The sequence below is a fragment of the Schistocerca serialis genome, chromosome 1 (genome assembly GCF_023864345.2).
Source record: "Schistocerca serialis cubense isolate TAMUIC-IGC-003099 chromosome 1, iqSchSeri2.2, whole genome shotgun sequence".
Classification (NCBI taxonomy): Eukaryota; Metazoa; Arthropoda; class Insecta; order Orthoptera; family Acrididae; genus Schistocerca; species Schistocerca serialis.
Window position 1 is genome coordinate 1,166,112,214 of NC_064638.1, and position 13,945 is coordinate 1,166,126,158.

The 13,945-nt window shown below is 44.8% G+C and overlaps 1 long non-coding RNA gene across 1 annotated transcript; it reads right to left on the reverse strand.

Annotated features, from left to right (window-relative positions):
* Positions 1 to 402: 402 nt before the first annotated feature.
* LOC126418418 (uncharacterized) lies at positions 403 to 1,060 on the reverse strand. Its single transcript, XR_007575847.1, has 3 exons — positions 1,008 to 1,060; positions 739 to 849; positions 403 to 566 (listed from the first exon to the last, which is right to left on the reverse strand). It is a non-coding gene; the product is annotated as an uncharacterized LOC126418418 (long non-coding RNA).
* Positions 1,061 to 13,945: the final 12,885 nt, after the last annotated feature.

A 13,945-nucleotide genomic window follows, 5' to 3' on the forward strand; every position in this document is an offset into this window, starting at 1 on the left:
ACGCCTGGTGTTCTACATGGCAACTTCACACACAAGAACTTTTTGCCTACACTACTACCACCTACATAAGTAAGCTTTTCTTGTGTTACTTTCAAGTAATGCACTTAAGCTATTCCTGATTTAAATGGAAGATCTGTACTTCCCACTTTCATATCAACAGCCTCAAAATGCATATTGTAGACTTTGGGATATGTTACAGGTCAGTGTCACACCAAGATTGTGGAGACGGTGAGTGGGGGTGGGGGGCATGTCACTCTCCAACTAGTGTTTACCAGTAAATAAGTAATAAGTGGCGGAAAATTACGGGTATAGGACGGCTTAAACATGTGGAAAATGAGATTTTCATTATTCACTCACTGTATTTAACGTTTATTATTCCTTTAAAATCGCACAACAACTTCAATAAAACACAGTTTAATCACTCATCTGCACACTTATTTCACAATTACGTCACTTTTAAACTGCAAAATCTTCTAAGAGCTGTCTTGAATCTTCTCGAGTCTCTTTCAACAGCCTTAATGTGGATAGATACGTACAGCAACCAGTAATCATAGTCAGAACTGTGTCTGCAAAATCACAAGGATTATTAAACAATTTTTGCTGTCACTAATTACAAGTAATATAATTGACAGAGTAGATTGCTAAAATTTCCTCTAATGAAAGCCACTCAATGGGTTATATTTCGCATTTGCAAGAACGATCTCACTGAAGTAATTAAGTCCATACTTAGAAACTAACCTCTCGTCTGACGAAAACGGTCTAAAGACGCAGTGGCAATTTCTCCAGATCTGTTGACAATGATATTTTGAGTTATCACTTTACTGAGTGACTAAAATGCAGTTCGCGTACCTGTGAACATAACAATATGTTAGAATTCATTTTATAAACACGAACTATTACGCTACTGTATGGCTACTTACATATTAATTACACTATTAATATTTTCACAGTTGTTTCTTCAATACAAAATTAAAGCCAACGGAAGAACAAACGTAAAACATACTTACCAATGACAGGTTTGTTGAGATGCAATTTTCTGTGTGGACAGATGTAACTTCTTCATACGGTGGTAAGTCGCAGAAATCGCAGGAGTCACAGAAATCGCAGAAGTAGCAGAAATCACAGAAATCGCAGAAGTCGCAGAAATCGCAGAAGTAGCAGAAGTCGCAGAAGTAGCAGAAATCGCAGAAATAGCAGTGGCGGAGGGATACACGACGTAGGCTCCTTAACTGCGACTCTTTACTGCGACAAATCACAGTTAAGAATAACAGATACTGAAAAGTAGTATTCACAGAAATCACTGATATCGGAAAATCGCAGTTTAGCCCATCACTAAACTGTGCTATGAAAGAATGACAATGCAGAATAATTTAATTTCATTGTAGCTTGTTTCTCTGTTGTCAGTGAACAGAAGAAGCACACCTGCTGGCTGGAATTCGCCTCGTGAAGAAAATGGGACAGTCTCTTTTTTGGTTTCTGTTTATCGAAACACCAGAATTTGGGTCTAGTGCAGCAGGGGATACAACCCGTCGGCTTTGAACAATGACGTCATTCCTTAGTCATAGATCGTAATGTCTTCACTTCGAGGCATAGATAATAAAGCAGTTCTGTGTTCTAATAAGCACTATCATTAAAATAATTGAATGTTAATCTAAAAGCGATCGCTTGATATTCGGTACATCATTAAACGTGTGATTTAATTAACTTAATTGTTTGTTTTTTATTCGGCCGGTACTTAATATTTATTTCACTTTCTTATTCCACCAATATGTGTATTTCCGTGTTGCGAAGTACATAACAGAAATTTGGGAGCTGGCGATCTTTTTTCGTTTTCCAGCTCTAGTATCAGCATGACATTTTCGAATGTGTACTTCCGAAACCCCCATCACAACAACATCCTTCACTTCGCCTTTACACTGACGACACAACTATAATAAACAATAATAAAGCTGTTATATTTTAGTTTCGTTTCTTTACTGATTGCTTAACGAAATAGGATCAGTTTATTCTATCTCGTGAGATTTTTTTTTTAAAAAAGCCAAAAAAACTCTTATTACGTACTGAAGGGAGCTAGAACACTAAGAAGAATCGCTTCTCGGCTTTTGACAAGATATTGCTTAATAAAGTAGGATCAGTTTATTCTATCTCGTGAGATTTTTTTTTTTAAAGCCAAAAAAACACTTATTAGGTACTGAAGGGAGCTGCTTAATAAAGTAGGATCAGTTTATTCTATCTCGTGAGATTTTTTTTTTTAAAGTCAAAAAACCCTTATTACGTACTGAAGGGAGCTAGAACATTAAGAACAATCGCTTCTCGGCTTTTGACAAGATATTGCTTAATAAAGTAGGATCAGTTTATTCTATCTCGTGAGATTTTTTTTTTTAAATTCAAAAAACACTTATGCTTTTGGCAAGACCAATGTTTATCTCTCTCGCATTCCTTTGTTTCTCAACATTCTCCTCAGCTCTTTCATCTCTGTAATACATGCTCTCTGGCGACTTGTGACGTCATTGTTCAAAGCCGACGGGTTGTATCCCCTGCTGCACTAGTCCCCCTTTTTGGGCCGAAAAAAGAAGAAGAAACCAATTTTCGTTTGTCTCATTTATTGCACTGTAGCCACTCTGTGTAATCGAATAGTACGTGGGACTGCAAATTTTATATTAAACTTCTTAACTAAGATTTTTTTCTTCGAGGAAAGGTTATTTTTATGTTGGAACAAAACGTGCATTTACACATGACACCAGTGTTCACACAAATGACAGCACACCACATCAACTGCCAACAAGACCACTTAAACTTTGTAGTCTGTCTTCTCTGCCCACAGAAACCGCTAAAACGTTATAAGAATAAATGGGATAAGATTCGATCCAGCACACCTCACTGCAAGAAATTGCAAAAATTATTTGCTTCTTAAATTAGAAAGAGTGTCAGAACATATTTGCGTCCCAGCTAAAATTCTGGGGACTAGTGCAGCAGGGGATACAACCCGTCGGCTTTGAACAATGACGTCACAAGTCGCCAGAGAGCATGTATTACAGAGATGAAAGAGCTGAGGAGAATGTTGAGAAACAAAGGAATGCGAGAGAGATAAACATTGGTCTTGCCAAAAGCATAAGTGTTTTTTGAATTTAAAAAAAAAAATCTCACGAGATAGAATAAACTGATCCTACTTTATTAAGCAATATCTTGTCAAAAGCCGAGAAGCGATTGTTCTTAATGTTCTAGCTCCCTTCAGTACGTAATAAGGGTTTTTTGACTTAAAAAAAAAAAATCTCACGAGATAGAATAAACTGATCCTACTTTATTAAGCAGCTCCCTTCAGTACCTAATAGGTGTTTTTTTGGCTTTAAAAAAAAAAATCTCACGAGATAGAATAAACTGATCCTACTTTATTAAGCAATATCTTGTCAAAAGCCGAGAAGCGATTCTTCTTAGTGTTCTAGCTCCCTTCAGTACGTAATAAGAGTTTTTTTGGCTTTTTTAAAAAAAAAATCTCACGAGATAGAATAAACTGATCCTATTTCGTTAAGCAATCAGTAAAGAAACGAAACTAAAATATAACAGCTTTATTATTGTTTATTATAGTTGTGTCGTCAGTGTAAAGGCGAAGTGAAGGATGTTGTTGTGATGGGGGTTTCGGAAGTACACATTCGAAAATGTCATGCTGATACTAGAGCTGGAAAACGAAAAAAGATCGCCAGCTCCCAAATTTCTGTTATGTACTTCGCAACACGGAAATACACATATTGGTGGAATAAGAAAGTGAAATAAATATTAAGTACCGGCCGAATAAAAAACAAACAATTAAGTTAATTAAATCACACGTTTAATGATGTACCGAATATCAAGCGATCGCTTTTAGATTAACATTCAATTATTTTAATGATAGTGCTTATTAGAACACAGAACTGCTTTATTATCTATGCCTCGAAGTGAAGACATTACGATCTATGACTAAGGAATGACGTCATTGTTCAAAGCCGACGGGTTGTATCCCCTGCTGCACTAGACCCCAAAAAGGTAACTACATAAATAAAGATAAAATTTTTTTAACTGTTGTGAAGTGTAGTTCGCACATTATTAGATATTCTGCTTATATTTCGTTCGTATAAACATGTGTTTAAAAATGTAAAACATTCCCGGTATCAACGTGTTTTATTAAACAAGTGTCATTAAATCAAAGCTCAAATACTGAAGACCACAGAGCTTTGATATTAATTACAGTAATGGAGGGTTGATTTGATACTTCCCCGTAATTTCTACAAGAAATTTAAGTAGAGTTGGGTTTTACATACTGAAGCCCACACATTATATTAAGAAACTGCTCATTAGTTTATCACAGCTTTTCAGGGTCCCAGTATTTTCACAGGGAAAATATGGTAGGGTTAAGTAGAAGCCGACAACATTCTAGGAAATAATAATGTTTCAAACATTGTATTGTAGATTGCCATCCTGACAGCTTGCTTCAAAATATTTTGAACAATTGTGGAGATGATACAGACAGAAACCCAATGTTAAATTTCCATTCAGTCACCGAGTAAACTATATGTATTTCCAAGCTTGTATTGTCGAATTTCGTTCTTAAGGCTAGCAAAATCAGTTATTTTAAAACGTGAACAATTAAAATGAATACAAAGCAAAAAATGCTGCCGCCCTTAAGGTGCCGCCCCTAGGCCTGTGCCCAGTGTGCCTATATGTAAATCCGCCACTGGCTGAACGCCTTAGACACACTGTCGAGCGAGTGCAGCAAGGTGGAAGTCCCCTGCTGTTTTGGGGTGGCATTATGTGGGGCCGACGTATGCCGCTGGTGGTCATGGAAGGCGCCATAATAGCTGTACGACATGTGAATGCCATCCTCCGACCGACAGTGCAACCATATCAGCAACATATTGGCGAGGAATTCGTCTTCATGGACGACAATTCCCGCCCCCTTCGTGCACGTCTTGTGAATGACTTCCTTCAGGATAACGACATGACTTGTCTAGAGTAGCCAGCATGTTCTCCAGACATTAACATTATTGAAAATGCATGGAATAAACTGAAAAGGGCTGTTTATGGACGATTTGACCCATCCACCACTCTGAGGGGTCTACGCCAAATCGCCGTTGAGGAGTGGGACAATCAGGACTAACAGTGCCTTGACGGACTTGTAGATAGTATTCCATTAGGAATACAGGCTTGCATCAATGCAAGAGGGCGTGCTACTGGGCATTAGAGTTACCAGTGTGTACAGCAATCTGGACCAGCACCTCTGAAGGTCTCGCAGTATGATTGTACAGCATGCAATGTGTTGTTTTCATGAGTGATAAAAAGAGCAGAAATCATGTTTATGTTGATCCCTATTCCAATTTCCTGTACAGCTTCCGGAACTGTCGGAACCAAGGTTATACAAAACTTATTTTGATGTGTGTATGTAGTTTACAATCATACTTTTAATAATTTAGGCACAAAGTTAATATATTTAAATTTTGAAAATTAATAATTCAATAATACTAAAAGAAAATTTAAACTATAGAATTAGGACTGTTAATTAAGACAGATATGTTTAATCATAGTTCATCATCTAGTGAATGAAGCCAGCTGATAGCACAGTGAGCAGCATTAACAAAGTCCATGAATGTCTCTGGGTGCTTTCTCAGAGGACAGCCTCAGACAACATGCTGAATGGTTAGTTCTTGGATCCCACAATGGAAGACTGGAGCGTTTGAGTCCCTACTTGTCAATCACAGCACTTCACTTGGCGTGACAGGGCCTTATCCTATTCGGTCTTGTCCACTCACTTCTCTTCATATTAAATCCTGGTAGGCTGGCAGACGGATCTCTTAACACCTTGATGTTTTATTGTTGCAGCATTCCATCTCGGATCTCATAACACCTTGATGTTTTATTGTTGCAGCATTCCATCTCTTGCACCAATCTTTTTTAATGTCAGACTTCTTGTTGTTTCTTCCATTATGCCACAGTGGAATGCCTGATATAAGCATTCTGGAGGAACATCATTTAAGACTCTATAAACTTGAGGGAGAAGTTCGGGTCAGTTACACCAAACAATACTCCGATTTAGCAATAGTTCATTTATTCACCTCTTTACACAAGCAAGGCTTACAAAGAACTAACATGGCGGTTTTGTTCAAATATAATCTTAGTTTAGTTCGAAGACGATACTCAGATCGATGCTGGTGTCGACCTCATCGGCGCCACATAGCCGCCCCCCATGGTACAGAGCACTCTACAGAGGCCGGGGAGGGGGAGGGGTGACTATGGCACCGGCACGGTTGGTCCACGGGAGCCAGACCACGGTCAGCTCGACAGCGTCGTCAGGGAGCTGTGTCAGTAGTTGATGTGAAGGAAGGTTTGGCCACTGAACCTGGAAGTCGTTGAAGCGCGCCAGGCATCGCACTGGGCGTGCTGGTCGTGCGGCGACAGGGAGGCCGGCGGATTGCGGGTGGAACGGAGAAACGATGACGATGTCTCCGGTGGTCGTGGCGAACACACGAAGCATGTCCAGCTCGACGTCGGGCGAGTGGGGAACACATTTCACCAAGTGACAGGGAATGGCAGAGGTTGTGTCATGAGCACCAGATGAAGGGTAACATACGACAAACAGTGTGTCATCACGTAGTTTATAGAGATGTTGTGGATTATGTCCGGGGGGACAGGCACAAACACCTCGAGCAAGGGCACGTTCAAGATGGGGGGGGGGGGGGGCGTGAGAAACCTCGACAGGGTGAGGCAGGCAACGGGGGGGAGGTCGCAGGGACCGGAGAAGGGCCCGGTGGCGAGGGTGTGATCTTAGATAAGCTCGATGTCGGGGGCATGGGGTCACTCGACGGAGTGCGTAAGTCTGACCTGGAGGGAGTGGTCGGTACATCATGATCCATGACAATAAGTGGCGTGGTCGTGGCCTGAAGGGGATAGAAGAAGGCTCGACATGAGCAGGTGTAAGTCTGTTGATAGAGACTGTGACAGCTGAATCTTTTATCTGGATGTCATAAGTGTTGGCTGAGCGCCGGAGAACTCAGTATGGACCAGTATATGAAGGTTGGAGGGGAGCACGGACAGTGTGATCTCGGAGCATGACGTATTTACAATTGTCCAGAGGTTTTGGGACGTGAACCTTAGAGCGGAAGTGGCTGGCAGGCAGAGGAAAATGGAGGTTGATGAAGTGACGTCTGACGCGATCCACGAAGGAAGGTATGTCAGACTGAGGGAGAGAAGCCGAAGGGCTCACAAGTTCGACAGGGAGAACAATGTTCTGGCCGTATACAAACTCGGCTATTGTGCCCTTGAGGTCTTCCTTATAGATCGCATGAATGCCGAGTAGCACAAGGAAAAGGGCCTCAGTCCATAGAGAGTCATGGCATCGAAGAGCCGCCTTGAAAGTGCGGTGCCAACATTCAACTAGTCTATTACATTGTGGGTGATATGCTATGGTATGGATGTGCTGGATGCTGCAGATGTTACAAATCTTGTTGAACACGGCTGACTCAAATTGTCTGCCCTAGTCAGTCGTGATGATAGCTGGCCATCCGAAATGCGATACCCATGACTCGACGAAAGCTCTAGCAACAGTTTCTGCCGTAATATTGGGGAGGGGGACAGCCTCGATCCAGCGAGTTTTTCGGTCGACAGATAAGAAGACATAACGAAAGCCGTTAGAGGGGGGCAGAGGGCCGACAGTGTCAATATGAATATGCTGGAAATGCCCAGGAGGGGTCGAAAAGGCTCGAAGGGGGGGTGAAGTGTGCCTGCGTACTTTGCAGCATTGGCACGCGACGCACGAACGTGCCTATTGCTGGCAGTTCTTGTTGACATTTCTCTGCACAAAGCGCTCCACAACGAGGCGGGCAGACGCACGAACACCAGGGTGGGCTAAATTATGCAGTGCGTTGAAGACAGCTCGACGGAGCATGGTTGGGATGAGGGGGCGTAACATGGCCGTACTGTCATCACACCAGATCTCACCAGAAATGCCAGGGAAAGTGATGCGGACAAAGTGTAGTGAAGAGGTTGAGTCTGAAATCAGGTTCTGCGTGTCCTCGTTTGCGGGTTGGAGGTTAGGCAGTTCAAAGAGGTCTAACAGCGAATGAACAGCATCGACTCGTGAAAGGAAATCAGCGACTATATTGTCAGCACCCTTTAAGTGTCTGACATCAGTGGTGAACTGAGATATTAAGTCCATGTATCTGAAGCGGCGAGGAGGCAGGTCAGCTGGCGGGTTTGTAATGGCCGCAGCCAGGGGTTTGTGGTCTGCTAAAACATAGAAAGGGCATCCCTCAATGTCAGTCTTAAAATGCTTGATCGCTTCATAGACCGCAAGCAACTTCCTGTCAAATGTGGAATATTTCCGTTGTGCACTGGTGAGCTTGCGCGAGAAGAGCTGCAGAGGCGAGGTTCGGCCATTGACTGTCTGGCTAAGGACAGCGCCGATGGCAGTATCGCTTGCGTCTGTGATGATGAAAATTGCGCATTGGGATGAGGATGTGCGATGGTGCAGGCCTCAGCAAGAAGATTTTTGAGGGCAGTGAAAGAGTCAGTCATAGCAGGGGTCCATGGAACGGGCTGAGATCCAGAAGTCTTGGTGCCTGCCAAGGTGTCCGTCAGTGGAGCCTGAATCTCCACAGCCCAAGGTAGATGATGGCGATAATAATTAACCATCCCCAGAAAGTGCCGGAGCTCTTTGAATGACGAAGGTCTGGGTGTGTTTAGTATTGTTTGTACTTTCTCAGGGGGCGGTGAAATTCTGTCGGCAGAGACCCGAAAACCAAGAAAAGTGACAGTGGGTTGATGTAGCTGCAATTTGTCCTGGTTGGTCTCGATGCCTGCTGCCGCGAGAGTGTTCGTAACAGTTTGCACATGTCGAATGTTGTCCTCGACGGAGGAGCTGAACACAAGAATGTCATCAAGATGTGCAAAGCAGAATTTTAGTTCAAATAGCACTTCGTTGATGAAGCGTTGCCAGGTCTGGGTTGCATTTTTAAGACCGAAGGGCGTGAATCGAAACTAAAATAACCTGATCGGGGTGGTGATTGCTGTCTTCAGGTGCCATGGGGACCTGGTGGTAGGCCCGTTTGCAATCAATGACAGAGAATGTGGTCGCACCTGCGTAGGAACTGGTAAAGTCAGCAATGTTGGGTATGGGGTAGGTGTCCATAATTTTTCGTGCATTGAGTCGATGGTAGTCTCCGTACATGCGCCATGACCCATTTTTCTTGGGTGTCATATGTATGGGTGCAGACCAGCTACTGGCATAGGGTTCAATGACGCTGGAGCTTAGTAGTTCAGATATCTGTTTTTTAAGGTCAGAGAGGGGCTCGGGACAAAGTCGAAGTGGTTTACTGGAGATCGGGGGTCCTGGCATGAGGAGAAGCTTGTGAACCATGCCATTGGTGACGACGGAAATGTTGCCGGCGGCACGGGAGGCAGATTGTTTACAATGTGTGGCGGGCGGGGCAGGCAAGATGTGGTCGTGGTGTTCGGAGCCACTTGGCAGATCCAACGGGAGCCAAGGCGGCGAAGTGTCCCAGGAGTCAACGTGCCAAGATGACCGCCAGCCCAAAGCAGTGGCACCATGGTCGGTTGAGCTCGTGAAGCGTTAGTGAGTCCATTGTCCGAGGGCGTGGCCTGTGGCAGCGCGGTTGCGGGCGAAGCGTAAGGCACAAGTGCACTGTTTGTGTTGTCAGTGGCGGTCGGATGGCGCCACGCGGGAGCCGAAGTTGCATAGTTTGAGGTCCTGTCCACGAGGGGAGGGGAACAAGCCGTCAGTTCGGGAACATGTGACGCTCGTCGCACATGCACTCTCATGTCCGGCCAAGTGTCAAATGCTGCCATGTTAGAGGGCTGTGGTCCTGTGGAACTGTCAGTACACAGTTGCAAGGGGTAGCGGGAGGTAAGCACATGGAGGCTCGATTTCTGGGACTGCAAGGAGATTCGGTGCACTTACTGAACCTCCTTTGTCCTTGCTGCAGTGTTTGTAATTCCTTTGCTGCGTAGGAGAGCTGGAGCTGAGTTTCGTGGAGCCAAAGGGAGAGCTCAAAGTTTTCCTTGCATAGGTGAACGCCATTTTCGAGCTTGACAAGGCACTTATGCGTGGTTTCTCATAACGTCGTCGACATAAACGGGCATGTACGGATGAGATGAGCCCAGATCGATTTATCACGGGGGGGTTTGCTCGACAGAGCACCGGGGAAGTGAGTCTTTGACAGGTGATGAAACACGGTGTTTTGCACTAGGTCTGGTGGAAGTTTGTGGTGTCGCAAGAAGTCAATGCCTAGTATAGGTTCGTCAATTTTGCACACTAAAAAATCCACTTGAGTTTGCAGTTTGCGAAGAGTGAGATGACATGTGAAGTTGAACCCGAGAATTGTAGTTTAGTTGAATTCACGGCTTGCACTGAAGTATGATGAGGGCAGATGTTCGACGATGCTAAGGACAAGGGCAGCAGTGAAACATTGGCGCCTGTGTCCACTAGGAAAAGGTATCCCGGGGGGGGGGGGGGGGCCGCCTGTCATGTTGTGCGCAGTAGGCATTTGGGAAGTAGCAGGGTGGTCTGCAGTTCCGTACCGTCTCACCAAACGGTGTGTGGAAGTAACAGTACGGGTGGTGCGGTTGCATTTCCTGTGGAACGCTCGTTGCCAGTGGCGGTGGCCGAGGTTCGGTGGCCGCAGCAGGCTCAGTTCCAGGAGGGGGCGTGACCGTAGGTGGAGCCGGTGACGTCCCAGTAGCTTGTTTACTGCTTTCTGGAGCGAGCGGAACGGTCGGCACAGTGCGGCCTCGGTCGCAGGATGAGCAGCCTGAACCTGAGACTTGTCAGGTAGGCAGTGGCTGGCGAAATAGAGCAGTGATGCATCATGTAGCTTGTCAGCAATTGTCACTGATTGCTCTACAGGTTCGGGAGGCCTATGAACCAGAGCAAAGCGGATGTGAGGAGATAGTTTATCTGACCAGATGGCGAGGAGAGCTGTGTCAGAGGGTAGATCGGCACTGACCAGGGTGCGAAGCCGTCTCCAGAGCTGGGAAGATTTGTTGTTGCCTAGTTGCTCGATGTGGAGCACTTGCCATATTGCTGCCTCAGTTGAGCATGCAAGACGACGTAGAACTGTCTCTTTGGCTAGAGTGTACCGGGTAGATGAGTCCGGGGCATCGACCAAGTCAGCAATCAAGTCCTCCTGGCCATGCAGGTGGGTGATGAGGCACAGAAATCTGGCTGACTCGTCTAGTTTGTAATGGTTGAATACTTTGTCCACAATTTTGAACCAAGTTGTTGCTCTGTCAGGATTAAATGGCGGCAGTGTCGGTAAGCGTTGTAGATGTTCGGAAGAACAGGCTGAGTTGAATTCGTTGGGGCACTGCCTGAAACAAGCTGTTGTTGCTGTAGTATTCCAGGAGAGTGTGCCTCCAGGGAGTGTGGTGACGACGGCTGGTCGGGTGTCAGCGTGAAGGAGACGCGTTGTGGTTGAGTGCGATCCGTCACGACTCTGAAGGCCGATGTGGGTGAGACACCGTAATATGTCGATTGCGGTTGCGGAAGCTCAACACGTTGCGGTTGTGTTCGGAGGATGTGCCAAGAACAGTAGCAGAAGCTCGACTGGTGCCTGCTGCCCAGAAGCACAGTGTGGAAAATGACGTCGAACATCGGACGGAATGTGTGAATGTTCACTGTTCGTAGTCACTCCACTAAAAAAAAAATGCGAATAAGGTGAGTGTCATGGTACAGAACACTGAGGCGTAGCAGTGGGACAGAGATGGAGGTCAGGCACAGATAACAAGTTATTGTTCCTGTTGCAGACTGAGGTATCGAAGCAGGAAGGCATTTGCTGATGCTTAACCGAGGCAGACGCGAGCATGGTTGGATGCTGAGGAGGTTGACCTGTGAACAAAGCAGTTCCGGCCACGTGGCAGGAATCTGCGTGGTACTGCACGGACTGCAGCGTGGCAAATCGTTGTCCTGGCAGTGGTAGGTTGTCCAACGAAGCATTTGCAGAAACCGGCATTGGTCCCGCACTGCACGGAGATCCGTAAGAGGTAACTGCACTATCGATGAGGGAGGGCAAATGTGGTGGGAACAAAGGTGTCAGATAACCGGAGTGATGCACACTCCTAACCTCACTTCCTGTTGCAGGCTCGAAAACGTTGGGCGAAATCGTCGAGTGAGAGGCATCGTGTTGCAGTCCTGGTGGGTGTACATCGCCTGCAACACGATGCATGTCGATCACAAAATCCGGCGTTAGGCGTTGGGCCGAAGTCATTGTTCGAATGCTGTGTCGAAGTAATACACACGAACATAATCGACGCAGAGGCCGCGGACACAGTAAAATGGGGAAAACGGAAGACGTTACAACTCGGGGTCACAAGTGAGGCAGAAGTTCGGGTCGATTACATCAAACAATACTCCTATTTTGCAATAGTTCATTTATTCACCTCTTTACACAAGCAAGGCTTACAAAGAACTAACATGGCGGTTTTGTTCAAAGATAATCTTAGTTTAGTTCAAAGACGATACTCAAATCGATGCTGGTGTTGACCTCATCGGCACTACAAACTGGAAGGTTTTTGGGTGCAGTCAGAGTGATGTAGCTTCCTCCATTCTTGATTGGCTGCCTCCTGCTGTCGCATTGCAGGTGATGGAATGTTACTGATGACATGCAGCCAAGGGATTCGTGTGGATTTTAGTGTACCCGTAATAATTCTTATTGATTTGTCAGATGGATGCCTAGCTTCCTTGTGCCGTACTAGAGCACATTATTCAGCTACTGAGTATACTAGTGTCAAAGCTGCAGCCCGCAGAGTGGATGCTTCAGCATCCTGCCAGCCAGTTTCTTTATGATGTTATTTTGGGTCTTTAGCTTTTGGCTATTGTTTTCCAGATGTCTTTTATGTGTCAAAGACTGACAGAGTGTGACACCTAGGCACTTAGTCTGGAAATAGTGTCTAATCATCTGTTGGCAGAAGTTCACACTGAGCTGTTGTTTTGCAATTCTGTTGTTCAGATGGAATGTGCAGACTTCTCCTTGGCTGCATTTTGTTGGAGTCACTATGCTTTGTACTACATGTTGAGACTTTCTAAGTCTGTAGACAATTTATTTTCTCCTTCCTTGGTTGTGCTGGTTTGTATGGCTATGGTAAAAAGTTTTGCTAGTAGTGTCTGGCATGTTGAGGTACTTTCCCGTCTCAAGTATATCGTTACACAACCCCTTCAGCCAAGTTCTTCCGCATTCCCCGATATGTTTTATACATTAAGGGAATATGCCATCCAGTCCTGCTGCTTTCCTCATTTTCTGTGTTTTGATAGCCTCATTTACATCACTTTTATTAAAGGGATCCGATAAAGTGGTGTTATCATGAAAGTAGCTGTTGATTTCATTCAGTTCATCCTTTATCTTTTCTCTGGTGTTTGAGTCTACAGTGAACTTCTCAGCTCTTGATTTTATACGTAATGTAAGTTCTGATGGTCTTATCTTCAGTTGCAGTTTGCAAACACTAGTTGCAATGTTGTAGTGCCAAGTTTCCTTAATAACATCCATATCTTTGTGCTTGAATGATTCAAATTTAAACTGGAAGTCATGTTCAACCATTTCCACTTTCTCACTGTGTTAACTGTTCTAGTAAACATTTACCAGCATCGGGGTTTTCAGTCTTTCGGAATTCAGCGTACATGTTTTCTGTTGTGTCATCCCAGCAATGGGTGTGATGTTTCCTGAACCCTTGGGCCATATTACGTTTGGCTGCACCGATGACTCCCACAAATCTCTAGAAGTTTTCTACTTTTGGAGCTATCCAACAAATGTTGCGGTCAACCTCCTGAGTACACTCGTCCCAGATAGCTTTCCTAAAGTTCCAACTTGGCTTGTAATGGAATTTATGATACTTGTTCTACGGTGGTGCTGGGTTCGTGGGAAGCTTTCCAGGACTTTTCTATTATAGCTCACTGGAAGTGTGTTTCCAT